A 19,668-nucleotide genomic window follows, 5' to 3' on the forward strand; every position below is an offset into this window, starting at 1 on the left:
CATGATTACAAAATAGTGTTATGTTTTATAGACTCTCTATAATTCTCTTTTTTTCTTATTGGTTTTGATGAAGTAAGGTGCCATGTTGGAGAAGACAAGACATCATAAAACAGAGGAATGTTTCCAACTAACAGTAAGTTACAGAGATCCTCAGCCAAATAAACCCTGAGAACCTAAATCCTGTCTCCAACCATGTGAGTGAGCCAGGACATAGGTCTCTTCCGAGATGTGTCTCAGTTGATTCTTCAGCCTCAGCCACAGCCAACATGTAGATTTCAGCCTCATGAGAGACCATTAACTGCATACAGAGAAGACCATACTACTAAGCTGTGCATGCAGTTTTGACCCAAAGAAACTCTGGGATAACAAATGCATGATGTTTTAAAACACTAAGTTTTGGAATAATTTGTAGTGTAATAATAGATAAATAAAACATATATGCTCAAAGGAATCTATTCCTACTAAAGAGATCAGATAATTTTATAGTTAAAGTATCAGGGACAAGTTGATTTCTGACTATGCTTTTCATACTTTTCTTTAGTGTTGTCAGTGTTCTGGTGATCAGAAAAAAAATTACTAAATGGAAAGGAATTAAACAAGGCAGAGAATACCTAGCGGGTGGGATCATGTGAGGCCATCTCAGAGGATGCCTGCCGCAATAGCAAAAGCCACATTTTGTGTGTGTGTGTGTGTGTGTGTGTGTGTGTGTGTGTGTGTTTTGGGACTGCACCCGTGGCATATGGAGGTTCCTGGGCTAGGAGTCAAATTGAAGCTGTAGCTGCGGGCCTATGCCACAGCCATAGCAACACTGGATCAGAGTCACATCCACGACCTACCACAGCTTGCCACAATGCGAGATCCTTAACCCACTGAGCAAGGCCAGGGATCTAACCTATGTCCTCATGGATGCTAGTCAGATTCATTAACCGCTAAAAAAAGCCACATTTTTGAACACTGAGAATTTTTTAAGTCAACTGTGAAGACTCACTTAAATAAAAGAGGTATCTTTTAAAACGTTTTCATAGTTTCCATACTATTCATTTAGTTATATATGGTTCTTTTTAAATACTGTATCTTACTTTTCTGAGCTGGTAACTAGCACATTCATGAGATACATCTTTTTTGCAAGTTTTAGTAAACACGCAAATGTATTTTTTTTTGGTCTTGGTTTGACATTACGTTTCCCTCTTTTTCACAATTTATTCTTATTGTATTGGTGCTCTACCTTGTTTTGCTTTGCAAACATTCTTTTTAAGTTTTCATGTGACAGATTTTACTTTATATATAAGTATATTTCAGCAACTTGTGAGAGGTCCAGGGTGCCCCATGGAGTCTCTGCACATTCAGCAAGAAGCACCCAGTGCCCCTTCCTACACTACACCACCCTGCTTTCAAAGGAGCTTTAAGCATTATGTCAAGAGAGAGAGTTTGAATAGCTCAGACCTACATTCTTGGTGCAGAATCTTCAACTGGTGAACATTTCTTTAGAAGAACCAATGATTTTTATGAGACGTAGAGATGTATGGTGGTCACAGATGGGATGCCATGGAATGTAGGCCTACATCTGCTCACTGAAACAAACTGTCCTTTTATGAGCAAATTTTATTTGTGCAAAAGAAGCATTGTTAATATAGCTGGATTGCAAGAGTTTGATGTAGAATGAAGTTTAACTCTATTGGGAGAAAAAAAAAATAAGCCAGTAGAGATTTACAATGCCACACATTGCTTATTTTTATAGCTTGACTTCATCATTCCAAATATATAGCTACAAACATAAGATAAACTAAAGCATAGAAACCTTATAAAGGATATCCATGATCCTGAGTAAACAGGCTGTTGTCTCCTAAATTATCTAGGAAACTGCCTATATTTCTAAAATCATTTTATTTTTGATGATTTATCCCTAGGGTAGTGCTTTTATGATAGTAAACTACTGAGAGATTAACTCAATTTTATATTGCTATTTTTTAAATACACAATTCTTCTGATCAAAATGATTATAAATTATCAGTATTTAATAATTTATAATCTATTTTCCATATGCAATTATATTTTAAGATGATGGATGAATTATTATAAAATGTGCTGCTCATAGAAATACATACCTCCAAAAATATGCCAAATAAGAAAGTAGTATCATAATAGTAATAAGGATAGCAAAATTTAAATAGTAATTAACAATTATGGACAATTGTGACCAAAGTCCATAAAAATCGTCAAACAAACAGCAAGACTGAATCATAATGAGGCTAATATTTAAGTGAGAAACTGTGAGTTAAATGCTAGACCAATAAAGAATAAAAATAGGATAGGAAAGATTGAAGGGCAAGAGAAACAGAGATGACAATCTAAATGTATTTGGGCAGAAAAATCAAATTATATTTGTGTAAATATTTAACATCTTGAGACTCAAACTAATTCTACAGCAATAGACAATCTCAGTGGTCTGGATCAAAGAGTTATATTAGTTTGATGCAGAGTTAGAAATTATAGTTAATTATTACATAGTTTAGCTTTTTTAAATATATCAAAAATACCATTTGAACTTGGCAGAGAATTTTCAAAGATTCTCTGAAGTGAAAATGGTCCATACCATGCAAAATAGGAATCCTATTTCTGACACACCCAAATACACATATAAATAGAACCAAGGAAAGGACTTCCAAACATGTGAGTCACACTTAAGCCTGAAACTGCAAATGAACATGAATATGAATGAGTCATTTTTAACGGTATAACTTTGAATATAAAAATTGCATAAGTATTATGTTACAGGAAAATACAGATGTAGTAAATTATAACTTTAATGAGTTAAGGTAAAACAAATTTGATATGAAATAATCAGGTAATGTTTTGACAACTATTTCATGTCCATAAAGAAAGCACTCAGGGCATCATCCAATACTCACAGAATTTTACTTCACAGGGAATGAAAGGATATTTTATCTGCATAATATTCATACCATGTATTTAACTCAAATGTTATTGAGTAATAAATTACACTTCAGTAATAAAGAATTATAGCTGCCTGTTAACATGCAAACATTTTAGTAAATATAACCATGTTTAACCATTTATAGCAACAACAAAAATATAGTCATGTATTGGAGAGTCAAGAGTACAGTTATTAATGTAAGGAAGCAATCTTGAGAAAAATAGATGTGGCATTGGGATTTAGGGTTCTGCAGTGGGGTGGTGCCTTAAAATGGACAATAGGGCAACATAAAGACTAAGGACCAAGAAGACCAAGAACTCATACACAGGTCATGAGCTGTCCTACCTAAAGATCTAATTAACTGACTGCACCTTTTATTGAAAATATCTAAAAGAAATTCTTATGTAAATGCTGATTTCAACTTTTTCCATCTAATATTAGCCTGGAACATTGTGAATTGTGTCTATGGGAAAGATTAGTATCTTTACTCAAGAGCCTTCTTTATGAACCAGGTTCTGTATTACTATTTGGAGAGAGGGACCAAGATGGTGACCTAGAAGGCTCTTAAAATTTCTTCTTTCTTTGGATGCATCAAATATACAGCTACACACTGAGCAAATCCCTCTAGGAAAAATCCAGAAACAATGTGAGTGACTTCTACATATTGGATAAATGAGGAAATATCCACATGTGAACAAGTAGGCAAGGCTGAGACACAGTCTCACTACAAACCCCAGTCTTGACACAGCACCATATAAACAGAAAGGAACATGAAATTCCAGCTTCTCCCTGAGGAACTATGCATTTAGATCACACTATTAGCACCCCAACTTTTAAGACTGTCACCTGAGCTGAGTCCCCAAAACCAGCTTTGAAAGCCAGTGAAACTCAAATGTTTGAGCCTCACAGGACTATAAGCAAACAGAAAACAGTTCTTACAGGGCGGCAGCATACAGGGACTCTGGACACCTGTCCACCAAGGCACAGCACAGAGGGAGCACATATATATACCAGACTTCTCAGAAAAAAAGTGAGATTGCATACTTTACAAATTGCCCCTTGAGAATGCAGCATCTAATTAGAATGCATCTTGGTGCTGACTGTGGTCCTCCTCAGAGCCTCAAAGAGCCAGTATGAAAGTCCCCTATCTTCCCCCTTTAGCTCTCTCTCCAGTAATAAAAACGAGTTGCCACTATCTGGAAGGCAGCTTATTAACACTTCTGGCAAGCACCTCAGACTTTAAGAATGTCACCTGAAGATGGGCCCTAAATCAGCTAGTTCTGACCATCAGTGGGGCTTGCATTCATGAGCCCCACAAGAGCACAAACGAAAAAAGATTTTAACCAGGCACAGGAGCAATACTTGCCTCTCTGCCCCATGACTATACACCTTGGCTCAGCACAAAGTGAGAGGGCAAAAATGGCTATCTTCCCATTTTTTCCTGGAAGTGGTTTAATTTCATAGTTTCACAGCTTTTGCCTGAGAGTCTGGCTTCTCATCAAGTGCTGACTACAATCCTTTTCTTTGGGATGCTACATCACTTACTAGGAGCCAACAAAGAACAAAGCAGCTTAGGCAGCCACAGAGGTTGAAAGGCAACCCCAACTTTGGGTTTGGCTGATTGACAAGTTTCACTTGCATGAGGTCAGTCTGTCAAGATTGGTAGATGTGGCTATCTTATCTAATGAGCAGAAATCAACACAGAGGATCAAGGAAAATCAAGAAGAAGGAATGGGTTCCAAATAAAAGAACATGATCATCTCCAGAAACTGATCTTTAATGAAACAAAGGTGAATGATTTACCAGAAAGAGAGTTCAAAATAACAGTCATTAAGGTGCTCATTGAGGTCAGCAGAACGATACATGGACAAAGTGAGAATTTCAACAGAGATAGGAAATACCAAAAAGTACCAAACAAATATCATAGCGAATACCATAACTAAACTGAAAAATTAAATACAGGGGTTCAACAAAAGACTATATCAACTGGAAGAATTGATTTGTGAATTCAAAGACAAGGCAGTGGAATTCATGCAAACAGAGGCACAAAAGCAACAACAAAAAGGGATGAAAATAAGGAAAGTTTGATTAAAGAGCTATGGGACATCATCAAATGCACATCTTACACATTATAGGAGTCCAAAAAAGAGGGAAAAAAAAAGAGAAAGGGGCAGAAACGCTATTTGAAGAAATAATAACTGAAAGCACCCCTAATCTGAGGAGAGAAACAGACATCCAGACCCAAGAAGTCCAATGAGTACCAAATAAGATGAGTTTAAAAGGCCCAAACAAAATACTATTATAATAGTTATACTATTATAATAATTGTCAAAAAAGTTAAAGATGACAAAGAATCTTTAAAAACAGCATGGGAAAATCAACTTATGTACAAGGTAACCCCTACTAGGCTATCAGCAAATTTTTCAACAGAAACTTTGTGTTTTATCGATGCAATAGAATACTCCTCAACCATGAAAAAGAGGGACATTCTGTCGTTTGTGATAACATGGATGAAACTGGAGGGAATTTCTAAGTCAAATAAGCCAGACAGAGAGAGACAGTTATTGCATGGCAACACTTACATGTGGAATCAGAAAAGAAAAAAAAGTCAAACTCACAGAAACAGAGGGTAGAATGGTAGATGCCAGGGGCTAAAATGTGGGAAAAGAGGCTGGCAAATTTTTACAAATTTTCAATTATACGGTGAATAAGATCTGAGAATTTAATGTAAAACATAATAACAATAGTTGATAAAAAACATATCATATAACTGGAACTAGCTGAGTAGAATCTAAATGATCTTATTAAAAAAAGATAATGAGTGATCAATATGTCAATTAATTTGATGGGGGAATCCTTTTGCAATACACACACACACACACACACACATATATATATACACACACATATATATATATATAAAATCATCCTGTTTTACACTTTAGATACATTACAATTTTATTTGTAAATTTTACCTTAGCAAAGCTTTAAAAAAGTCAGTTTAGTTTCCTAATGTGCCAAAATTATCTTTTAATATTTTTTTGGCTGCCTGCAGCATGTGGCAATCCCCAAGCCAGGGGTCAAACCTGTGCCACAGCATTGACCCCTGAGCCACTGTGGAGACTATGCTGGATTCTTAACCCCCTGTGCCATAAGGGAACTCCCATGTTTTAATTTTTTTAAGTGCAGTGTACTTAAATGAAATATATGGAATAAATTTATCTCTAAATGATACAACTCTAGTCTAACACTTCAATAGAAAATAAAGAACATTTGGGGGGAACATTTGTGATTGTATTTAATTTTGACAATAATGTATCATAATACCTATGATGCAGATATTCACATTAGTATTTTTCAGAAATGTATAGTTCAGAACTTTCAGAAGTTCATAGTACTACTGAATAGTGCATTAGAATTTTTTTTTTCATGAAAACAAATGTTGGTTTATTTTTAAGATAAACAAAATTGATAAGCAAATCTTATGTCTCCATTGTGAGCTTGTGGTTCTTGGGAGACTTTTCAATACATTAATTACAATGTTATGATTATCTTATAATTTGTCTGCATGTCATTAATGATATTCCATAAAATATTGATATTATTTTAATTCTTTTTATTTATTATTGCTTGAATATTAATGCTATTAACTTTTTTTTTCCCACTGTACAGCAAGGGGATCAAGTTATCCTTACATGTATACATTACAATTACATTTTTTCCCCCACTCTTTGTTCTGTTGCAACATGAGTATCTAGACAAAGTTCTCAATGCTACTCAGCAGGATCTCCTTGTAAATCTATTCTAAGTTGTGTCTGATAACCCCAAGCTCCCGATCCCTCCCACTCCCTCCCTCCTATCAGGCAGCCACAAGTCTTTTGTCCAAGTCCATGATTTTCTTTTCTGTGGAGATGTTCATTTGTGCTGTATATTAGATTCCAGATATAAGTGATATCATATGGTATTTATCTTTGTCTTTCTGACTCATTTCACTCAGGATGAGATTCTCTAGTTCCATCCATGTTGCTGCAAATGGCATTATGTCATTCTTTTTTATGGCTGAGTAGTATTCCATTGTGTATATATACCACATCTTCCTAATCCAATCACCTGTCAATGGACCTTTGGGTTGTTTCCATGTGTTGGCTATTGTGAATAGTACTGCAATGAACGTGAGGGTGCATGTGTCTCTTTTAAGTAGAGTTTTGTCCAGATATATGCCCAAGAGTGGGATAGTGCATTAGAATTTGAAGATACATGTCTCTAAAATCCATGCTCTTTACACTCTAATACATAATTTTATAACATGCAAAACTGTAATGTACAACATGCATGTGTGTTGAGATCATATATAACTTGAGAGTTATATTTGTTATTTCTGCTCAGGTTACATGCCTAACTCAGTAATCTAAGAGAAATTGGCTTTCTTTGAATTAACTAGATTTTAACTGAGCACTTCCTCAACCATAGCAAACTTAGTGAAAAATGGCAAGGGTGACTTAGCTGCGAGAAAGCAAGCATTCTAATGTGATTCTATATGTATATGACATAATGACATATAGAGTAATAACCCAGATGACAACAAATATATTCACTTAATCACTCTGACTTCTACAAAAGCAGAAAATCATACAAGTTATGTTTCTTCGGATGGTCACATGCTTGGCACACAAAAACACATGTACGCCCCCCTGCCCCCCAAAAAAGGAAAATGTTATACATCTAAAACAGTCCAAAATGAATTTTAAATAGCTTTTGAAAGTTAGAAAAATGTAATAGGATTTTTCAGAAAGACTACAATATGAATTGAAAACAATTTTTTTATGAACTGGAATGAACTAAAAGTTATTGGCAAATATGTCCATTCATCTATTGGTAAGGATTTAACTTCACAATTAATTAATGAATGCTCTCATTAAATATAAGTGAGATATTTCTTTAATATTTATGCTATTAAATGCATTTTTTGATTAGAATCTGTAATGTAGGTTAAGTAAGTACTTCTTTTCAATTAATATCAAAGGAAGTTTTAAAAATATTGGGTAAAGTATGATAAATAACCCACTAGCTAACTGAACAGACAATTAGGATTTATCCTAGAAATAATGGGTGAAATTAGCATGGTATGTAAACAATATAATTTACCATATAACAGAATAACAAAAAAATTAAACAAAACATGATTATTTCAACAGATACAGAAAGAAAAATAATGTAACAACAAATTTTTGTTATAAAATCATGCAGAAAATACTCCAACAAATAGATAATACAAATAATATAAGTATACATATATTTATAAGCATATACAAAAATTTACTGAGCTATCATATTCTGGGCCACATACAAATTCATACAAATTTTAAAAAATTAAAAACATTTAAAGTGAGTTATCGGACTATAATGAAATTAAGTAAGATATTAGTAATGGAAGTATAACTGGAAAATCTCCCAAATATTTTGAACTTAAGCAATCCAATTTTAAATAACATGTACTTTTACACTTAGCAAAAAACAAATTAGCAGTATAGAAGTCAGAAAAGATCCTATAACATTAACACTATTTGAAAAAGATTAGTTTGCATACTTGAAAACCCAAGAGATGAAATTAAAAATTAAATTAGTGGGATATAAAATTAATATACATAAATAAATATCCTTCATGTGTACAAACTGCACATTAGAAGATATAATGGAAGTAGATGTTCCATTGACAATTGTAATTTAAAAATTGTTTCAATTCACTGAAGGCCAGAATAGAATCAGAAGGCTGAGTAAGGGAGAATTTGCTCTCACCACCTGATTGCCTTTGAATTAATGTTAGTTTTCTGCCTTTAAACTCAGACTCAGATTGGAATTTGTACCATTGACTCTCCTAGTCCTCAAGCCTTGAGACTCTGACTGAGGCTATATTACTGATTCTTTTAGGTTTTCAGCTTACTGACTTCTATGTATAAAATATGCCCTATAGTACAGCTTGGATTGGTCTCTCTCTATATATATCATCTACTGGCTTGTTTCTCTGGAGAACTCAATATACTGGGGAAATAAGAAAAACACTGGAGAAAACTGTTATAATGCTTAGTTTTATTTTATTTTATTTATTTTATTTTATTTTTTTGTCTTTTTGCCATTTCTTGGGCCGCTCCTGCAGCATATAGAGGTTCCCAGGCTAGGAGTCGAATCAGAGCTGTAGCCACCAGCCTATGCCATAGCCACAGCAATGCAGGATCCTAGCCGTGTCTGCAACCTACACCACAGCTCAGGGCAACACCAGATCCTTAACCCACTGAGCAAGGCCAGGAATTGAACCCGCAACCTCATGGTGCCTAGTCGGATTCGTTAACCATTGAGCTGCGATGGGAACTCAAATGCTTAGCTTTAAATGAGCCAATCTATATTCAACTTTGAGGGCAAAATATTTTTATACATTCCCCAAATTGAAAAATTTACCATTGCTTATTGGCTATATTGGCTAGCATAACATACCATATTCCAGATTGCCATCTTGGCTGTTGATCTACTTGCCTTATCTATTCTGGATGTTCTTTGCTTTCTCCCTTCCTGTGTCTCAACAACTTAACTGATAGGACAGCAAATGTCAGAAGAGAACATCTGTAGCACACCTGCGAGATTTCTAGCTAGACAAGGTACCAGCAAAATTTCATGTTACAGAGTTGTCCTGCTGGATAAACACTCCAGCAAGCACTGTAGAACAAATTTATTCCCTCTCGAGTTCCCAAGAAGCACACTTCCCATGGAAGATAAAACCTTGAATGCACACTTTCACTGTGTTTCATCTAGAGTTGATGAAAGAGTCCTGGATTAGAAATTGGCTGACCACATTCCACTCATCCAGTTACCTGTGGTTTCCCTTATTTCATTTCCCCACTGGTAAATCTAGGCTTACCATGCCTGCTCTGCCTATTTCATGAGAATATTTGAGAATTGTAGAATTCACAAATGGGAATGTTCTTTGTAAAGATCTATGAAAATGAAAGGGATTTTTAAATCTGTTTGATAAAATGTTTGCCAATTAAAGAATCCAAAACATACAAATTTTAAATCTGTATGAAAACACAAAAGACCCCAAATAGACAAAGCAATCTGAGGAAGAAAAATGGAGTTGCAGGAAACATGCTCCTTAACTTAGACTATACTACAAAGAAACAAGTGATCAAGACAGTATGGTCTGGCACAAAAACAGAAATATAGATCAATGGAACAGGCTAGAAAGCCCAGAAATAAACCCACATACATATGGTGAACTAAACTATGACAAAGGAGACAAGTATATACAATGAAGAAAAGACAGTTTCTTCAATAAGTGGTCCTGGAAACTGGACGGCTACATATAAAAGAATGAAATTGGAACCCTCTCTAACACCATACACAAAAATAAACTAAAAATGGGTTAATGACCTAAATATAAGACTGGATACTATAAAATTCTTAGAGGAAAACATAGGCTGAATACTTTCTAACATAAATCAGCAGTATCTTCCCAGATCCACCTCCTAGAGTGATGAAAATTAAAACAAAAATAAATAGGACCTAATTAAAAGTTTTTGCACAGCAAAGGAAACTCTAAAAAAACCAGACAATCCACAATATCGGAAAAAATTATTTATGAATGAAGTGAAATGATAAGGGATTAATCTTTAAAATATGCAAATAACTTATACGGCTCACTATCAATAAAAAGCAACCCAATCAAAAAAGGGACATAATATCTAAGTAGACATTTCTCCAAAGATGACACACAGATGGCCCAAAAACACATGAAAAAATGCTCAACATTACTAATTATTAGAGAAATGCAAATCAAAACTGTGAGGTACTTATTTCATACCAGCCAGAATGGCCATCATCAAAAAGTCTACAAACAAATAAATGCTGGTAAGGGTGTGGAGAAAAGGGAAGCCTCTTACACTCTTGGTGAGAATGTTAGTATAACCACTACGGAAAACAGTATGGAGTTTCCTCAAAAAAACTAAAAATAGAATTACCATATGATCCAGCAATCCCACTCCTGGGCATATACCCCCCCCAAAAAAAACCCACATAATTCAAAAAGGTACATGCACCCCAGTGTTCAATGCAGCACTGTTATAATAGCCAACCTAAATGTCTATCAACAGAGGAATAGATAAAGAAGATGTGGCATATATTATGGACTATTACCCAATGGACTATTACTCAGCCATAAAAAAGAATGAAATAATGGCATTTGTAGCAACATGGATGGACCTAGGGATTATCATTAAGTGAAGTTAGACAGTGAAAGACAGACATCGTATAATATCATTTATATGTGGAATCTTAAAAAGGATACAAATGAACTTATTTGTGGAAGAGAAAGAGACTCACAGACTTTGAAAACCAACTTATGGTTACCAAAGGGGACAGGTGGGATGGGGAAGAAATGCACTGGGAGTTTGAGACTGGCATATGCACCCTGCAGTATATAGAATGACTAGACAATGGGGACCTGCTGTACTCGATATTCTATGATAATCTATTTGGGTAAAGAATCTGAAAGAGAATGGATGTGTGTACATGTATAATTGAATCAATTTTTTTGTACAGAGGAAATTATCACAACATTGTAAACCATCTATGATCAATAAAACTTTAAACAGTGAAAAAAAAAGAATCCAAAATAATATTAAACTCTAAATGATTCCTAAAATTAGAGGTTTTAAATTTAATGCAACCAAGAACTGAGGTTAATATGAAACCATAAATTTGTAATGTGTAAAATAGTAGAAAACTACATTTGTAAAATAATCTGCTGTAAGAACTTCAGATGCATATACAAAAACTGAGAAATAAAGCTTTTGAGTTAAGTTAAAGTATATTGTTCTACTTTGGAGTGGAGTGGAAACTGATATTTATATACATTTATATTTTTATTTTAATTAGAATTTTTTTTTTTTTTTTTGTCTTTTGTCTTTTTGTCTTTTGTTGTTGTTGTTGTTGCTATTTCTTGGGCCACTCCCGCGACATATGGAGGTTCCCAGGCTAGGGGCTGAATCGGAGCTGTAGCCACCGGCCTACGCCAGAGGCACAGCAACGCAGGATCCGAGCCGCGTCTGCAACCTACACCACAGCTCACGGAAACGCCAGATCGTTAACCCACTGAGCAAGGTCAGGGACCGAACCCGCAGCCTCATGGTTCCTAGTCGATTCGCTAACCACTGTGCCACGACGGGAACTCCTTAATTAGAAATTTGAAGGCAGCCATTAATTGATTTACAGAAAGGAATTAGAATTTTACTTTCACTAGAGTGCAAAAATATAAAAAGAAATAGTTGGCAGTATAAAATCATGTTAGCTATAAAACTTGAATTTAAAAATTATGAATAATAGGAAATAGAAATAGCTACCCAGCCTTCCACCCCCAGAATATAAACCTCCCACCCCTCTATAAGTTACCAGAGCAAGGTGTTTTGGGTACAAGTTTTAGAGAATCTCAGGAAACTAATATTCTAGTGTTATTATATCTAAAACTTTTTCAGAGCATAGAAATGGATACTAATTGATTTCAAGTGGTTAATATGAATAATAAAAACCTAGATACAAATAAGGAAAAACAATACCTGTGACCATTTTTTTCCTCTGAATATGTTCTCAAATATCCAAATAATTTATTAACATATTTATTATGGTATCAAGTGCAAAAGATATCCAATGCATCATTTTGTTTCACAGTAAATGTTAGTAATAACTAAATATTCATCAATAGGGAAATAAGTTAATTAAAAACATCAGATTGTTATTTTTTAAATGTTACATGTGTGTACTGATATTAAAATATATCTAAACATATATTTTGATGAGAGAATTAAGGTAAAAAATACCACTTTTTTTGATGAATGTATCTATATTTTATATATATCCATGCTAAACATTTGTATAAATACAGACCAAATATGATGGCTCCCCAGTGAATCAGGAATGCACATTTCTTCCAAGTTACTTCAATGTCTTACATAGATTTTGTAAATTTTATTGTTAAAAATTATAACTTTAAAAAAGAAAGAAAATTATAATTTTCCCTATACAACTAAGGCTATGGTTACATAAAAAGTATCAAGAGCACATTTTCCTTCCCTCGGAGCAAACTCAATTACTTAAAAAAAATTTTAAGCCTATTCATATGAAAATACAAATTTCTCTGAGGGCATAACATTATTTCTATGGTTTCTCAATGTTAATTCCTAAGGGCTTTGTGTGTGTATGAGTATCGCCATTTTAAATATGAGCTGAAGTGTTTTGATAAAATTTCACCAATAAGGAAAAGTGAAGCCAAGATTTGCTCCAGGGACTCTGACTTCAGTATTCATGTTCTCAACCACAATATTCACACCCCTGAAGGAAATAGACCTAAAATAAATAACTATACATTATTTGAACTGCTTCAAATGTATGGTAAAATTATCACACACCTTTTATTAAAAACATATTAAAATAGCTAAACACAGCCACAGTTACCTGCTTGGATGGTCTTCGTATGTGTGAGTTGACTATAATGACCCCACAGAGTTATGGCATAAAAATTGAAAGAAGACATTTCCTCTAGGATACTGCATATCCTGCAATATATTGTATTGATTTCATGGGAATGTAGGAAAGCCCTTTGCTGAAATTTTGTGCTACAGTTTATGCTTTGACTTCAAAATTTAAAATGTAGTTCACCAAGATCGAGGAGGTTTCCTAAAAAACAAAATTGTTCTGGACATTGCCTATAAACTTTATAATATACTGGGCTTCATTTCACCTAAGACCTTAGATTTCCTGGTAGCTGTTAAGCCTTTTTCTTGATAGAGAAAATACTTTCGTAGATGACATAGCCATACATTTACTTTGCCCTAGAGTGGCTTGGTAGTGTTCCAGAGATTATTGATTATCTTTCCTTCTCTCTATCCCCTGTGTCCTCACAGGGCCTAGATTATAAAAAGGAAGGAACATTCCCTGAAGAGAAGGTCCCTTACAAAACAGCAGTTCATTTTGAATAGGAGACTTGGTAATGGCAAATTACATTTTTTTCCTAAAAAATAAATACTTTATCATCAATAAGTATAAAATGGTTTTAATGTTTTTATCTTAAATCCTAAAATAAATGTAAATTATAAAAGTTTTTTCGTGAACAACTCAATTGCAACAAATTAATAAAATAATAAAATGATAAAGATTTTTAATCTCGATTTGTGTGCTCTTTGCAATAGTCCCAGCTTTGCCAATGTAGGTGGTAATCTGTGGGCTCGAGAATCATGTTCTTTTTCTTACTCCTCTGTATATAACCTGGCATCAGTTAGTCATACTCTAAAGAAATACAAAATCTTGTTTTGATAATTTTTTTTTTTATATTTTGATGACACAGTTTCCATGACGCTGATGAACAATTAGCTTTAGAGGTCCTAACAGGCATAGACTCCTTTCCAAGTTGGCAGTGTCCTACAATATGTTCATAAAAATTACAATATTAAAACAATTTGTTACTGCAATTAGTTAAAGAGAATGATTTGCTCCATGCAACTTCCCCCATCATACTCTTCTTCAAATACCATTGGAGAAAATACCACAGGCATTTTCTGATATCCAGGTAGGAGGAAATTAGGTAGGGATCTAGTTTGTTTGGATTCAGTGGGATATACTGATGTGTTTCACAGTCTTTTCCACGTACAACTAAGTTGTTTTTAGCTCCTTCCATGTAGAAAGGGTTACTAGGAAATCTACTACCTACCATTGTCCCAACTCATCTAGCGTTTGTGAAAAAAAGAGGCAGGATCATGTATTACTTTATGATTTAAATAGGTCTTAAGATCTGAAACACTGGAACTATGTGGGTAGTAAAGGAGAAATAAGGACTGGAATACATGGAGCTGAAAACTACTCTGTGGAAAATTCTTTCAGCCATCATACAGATACGATTTTATATGGAGGATTTGGTTGTCACTGACACTGAATCAAAACAGAAGTTATCTCCCAACAGCATATACTAGATAATAGAGCATATACAATTAAAATATGCTATAAAATAAGATTTCCGAGAATCTTTGTATAGCACAAATCTGTAGTAGTACTGCAAATAGTGTTGTAAGCATTAGGCATCTCAACTGTCAGTAATAAACAAATTTGATTAGCCATACTAAAAGAAAAAATCTCTATAAAATATAAAATTACTCTCATACGAATAAGCGAATATTTTGTTGCCCAAATCCCCAAACATTAAAATTTCCTCACTTTTCAGTCTTTTTCCTCAAATTACACCATATCAATGGGAACATTCTTCTCCAACTTCAGCCCCATTTGCTCATTTGTAATCACCAGCTCACATTGAGCCTTAAGTTCTTAGAGGAGGCCCTAAGAACAATAGGTGTCAAGTCTCCTGAATTTCCAAAATGAGTGGCTAAAGCTTTATAAATGTTACAGAGGAAGTTCTAAAAATCAACTTAATACACTCACTAAAAATTATCTTCAGACAATATAAGTTTAAAAATTTAGCCATGAAGTTCAGAAATTTAGAAGAAATGTGCCGGGGCCAGCTCAGCAGGATGGGGAAGAACGGGTGCTGTGGAACTTAAGGAAAAATAGTTAACATAAAACAAGACACAGAGACATTTATCTTAAGTAAAGGTGGGAGCCAGGGAACTCAAGGTCTCAGGGACCAAGAGCGTGGGACTCAAGGTCTCAGGGACCAAGAGCACCGGGGAACTCCAGATCTCAGGGACCAAGAGCGCCGGGGAACTCCAGATCTCAGGGACCAAGAGCACTGCCTCAAGAAACCACACTGCTTTTATTGTGAGATTAAGTGAGGAGTGGCTATGGGTGGATCATACAGGGTTTACTATTATATAAGTTCTTTTACTATTTAAAAAGCCACTTAGGTGGTAAAGGGTTAAGCTCTTACTCTGACCTCTAGGCACATAACAGTTCTTAAGCTTAAGTCATTTATGCCTTTAGGTCTTTGCTCTTAAGCTTAAGTCATTTACCAGCACTGTGACTGTTTTTCCAAGAAGGAAGATGGGATAAAGTAAGACAAGAAGATGGGATAAAGTAAAGAAGGACAAGATGGAGTTTTCAAGGAAACATGTCTTGCAACATCTCCCCCTTTTTGTTTTTGCGGGAAGACAAAAATAGTTCTTGAAACTTTTTTCACTTCTTCTTGAATTATTCGCTTAGAACACAGTCCAAGTTAAGTCTCAGAGTTCAAGTTTTAAGTCTCACGTGGAACTCCTCGGACTTCTGCTGTGCATAGACTGACCAGCTTCCACGGGTGGCCAGAGCAGGGCTTAGCACTCTGATGATGGCAAAAGGAGTCTCTGGAACTTGACCATGAAGAGATTCTTGAGGTGCTGTACAGCCTCCCCAGTGTCCATGTCAGCAGCGGATGCAACCTTCTTCACTCTGATGTGATGGATCCATGGGGCAATACCTGCAACCTTTATAGCAGTTGGGCTTGCTATGTGACCCTCAGTTTACAAATGTTAATAAATAGCCACAAAGAATGTATCAAAGCCCATATCCCTACACTGACTACCTGAGTTAAAAATCTACCTTAATTCCCCCCCTTTGAGTTGGAGACTCTAACTGTGGGAAAAGGGGCGACGACCGCTCTAACTTCTTCCTGCTGAAAAGGGGCGTCGTTAGGGAAAGCAGTTAGGTCTCCACTCATGGAATGGTCAAGTGGGCTTTGATAACATTGCTTTGGATATCTCAGAGAAATATTTTCACCAGGAGGAGGTGGTCAGCGGGTTCCACAGGGCAGCTCCAAAAACTGGAGCTGGATTGGACAGCTCATGGATCTACTTATGAAGATCTAGCAAGGAATTAGACACATTCTGTGAACAATCAGGAATACAACATTTAGATTTTATAATAGCACAGGTAACTCATGATTCTTCTGATTTCTCTGGCTGGTTATGAAACATTTGTATGCCTTGGTCAGCATGCAATGGAAAGCTACCTTATGTCCTTTTGAACAGTATGATTTATGGCATCACTTTAAAGTTAACTTACTCAAATATATTCTAAATGGTCCCCACCATGTTCAAAATTCTCTTCTCAATGTCCACTTGTCACACACCTTGTATCACTTTCTGTATCCATATTAGTCTGTCCCTTATTTTCCAAGGAGAGCAATCAGCTGAAGACAGACTATCTTTCTTTTGCCTTAATAAGATGCAATTCCATTCCTCATTCCTTCTATATTGAAAACACTCATATCCTACTTTTCTAAAGCAACCACGGACTGACTTTTATAATTTCTAAAAACAAGTTTTTCTTATAGAGACCATTTCAGGGTGGCACTGATCATATTGGTTAATCATTCTAAAGACCTTTAGTTTCTGTTTAGTAACTGATGTTTCAGTGTCTCATTTGACTTCTGTTAAACCTAGGTACGATAATATATTATACCTAATGTTGACAACTGTAACAACATGTATGTAGTTACCTTCCATATTTTAAGAATTTCTAAAAGAGAAGTTGGACTCTGAAACAATCAGAAAGGTGTTGAGAAAAGAAAATGGATTCCCAGTCACAACTCAAAGGTTGTGTAAAGAATTTTGTAACCGGCTTGCCAGAAATATAAATGTGGCAGATTCATGAGCGAGGGGCCCAGGATTGGAGAGGAGGACTGAAAAGTAGCTCTGTGTTCCTACATTTAGAGTCACCCAGGGCTGAGTGGTGATAAGGACAGGAGCCATTATGGAAATGTTCCATCAGTCTTGATCCTGGGCTTGAGGGGTCAACCACAGAGACCTTCGTCTTCAGGGGCAATCCCTCTTCCAGTGATCTGAGTCTTGGGGCATTCCCATTTAAAGGGTCCCTCTTTTCCTCAGAGGAAACAGACTCCGGGCATAGGTCTCTGCCCTAGTCCTCTCACCTTGGAAACTCCCAGGTTGACTCCCTGTAGCGCCATAACTAGAGCCTCAGCCTTTTCTCAGTCTCTCTTCTTGTTCTCCTTTCATTCTTCCTGGCCCCGATTATAACATACTCTGAGGAGGTGCTCCAGATCCTGATCAGGGCCAAAAGCCAATTTTTTTTTGGAGCTTTCTCCATATATCTGGCACCGGCTGAGCTATGAATTTATCCTTAAGAATTATTTGGCCCTCCATTGTTTCTGGGTTCCTTTGTATGTTTTCTCAATGCCCTTCTGAGTCTTGCTAAGAAAGCTGATGGACTCTCTCATTAAATCTTCAATAGTTTTTAATGGGTTTTACTCATGAGACTTTTAATCCCTGTACTATACAAGTAATAAAATGATTTCTACGCCAGTTTTAAGAATACTCACTGCGATGGAAACCCAAGTAAAGAGAGCTAGGACCAAATTATTTGGAGTGAGAGGCTTTCCTTTTCTTAGTAGATTTTCAGCTTCTCGGGTTAGATGTTTGATCTGACCTCAAGTGGGAAGATGAGGAAAATGAGCCCTCATCATCCTCCTTCTGGGGTCTGGAGTCAAGGGATGCTTCACAAGCTTGCTCATGATATGGTTTGATTCTCCTTGATGGAATCCAAACAGGTTGTAATCCATGACCTGGTGAAATACAAGCATATCCCCTACCCCACGTAATAAGTTTTCCTGGAGACCAGAAGTTTGTTAGTGGATCCTGCCACCAAATCAAGGGCTGTTCAGCATGAGGAAAGTTAATCTTATTTTGTTCTGTATAAAAATGTCTCTCTGCAGCTGTTTTTTCATCAGAGGCCAAGTTTAAAAAATTTAAAGTGAATAAGGTTTTGTTTAAAAGTGTTTGTTGCGACTTAACTATTTCTGTGTCTCCCCCTTTTTGTTTTTGAAGAGCCTGTTTTACATATAAATTGGCTCGTTCCACAATAGCCTGTCCTTGGGGGTTGTAAGGGAGACCAGTAGAGTGAGCAATATGCCATGTATCTAGGAATGTTTTAAGTTGAGAACTGATATAAGCTGGACCATTATCAGTTTTAATTGCTTGTGGCAGGCCCATGACTGCAAAACAGGCATACAAATGACGAATAACATGTTTAGCAGATTCACCAGACTGCGCAGTAGCCCAAATAAATTTAGAGTAAGTATCAATACATACATGAATAAATGACAATTTTCCAAAAGATGAATAATGAGTAACATCCATTTGCCAGAGAGCATTTGGGACAAGTCCCCTAGGGTTAACTCCAGGCTCAGATTGAGAAGGATTGTTAATAATTTGACATGCAGGACATTGACGAACAATTGTCTTAGCTTTAGCCCATGTTATTCCAAATCTTTTTTTAAGGCCTCGAACATTTACATGTGTTAAATCATGAAAATGTTGAGCTTCTTGTAACACAGGTGTCACCAAGCAGTCAATTTCTTTATTTCCTGCAACTAGAGGCCCAGGTAGGTTAGTATGTGCTCTGATATGAGTAATATAAAATGGATATCTTCTTTCCCTTACAACAGTTTGTAATTTTGTAAACAAGTCAAATAACAAGACAGGTAAATTTTGTTTAATGGTAGCAGCTTCAATCATTTTGGCAGCATGAACTACATATGCTGAATCAGAAAGAATATTGATAGGCTCAGGATAATCCCTCAAGGCATGGATTACAGCAGTTAGTTCAGCCTGTTGGGCTGAAAGGCCAGGTGTTCTTATAATTTTAGATTGATTAGCCACATATCCGGCTTCCCTTTACTAGTCCCATCAGTAAAGATCACAGGGGCGTCAATGATGGGTGACTCCTTCACCTTTTTTGGCAGAATCCATTGA

Source organism: Sus scrofa, chromosome 17 (genome assembly GCF_000003025.6).
Source record: "Sus scrofa isolate TJ Tabasco breed Duroc chromosome 17, Sscrofa11.1, whole genome shotgun sequence".
Lineage (NCBI taxonomy): Eukaryota > Metazoa > Chordata > Mammalia > Artiodactyla > Suidae > Sus > Sus scrofa.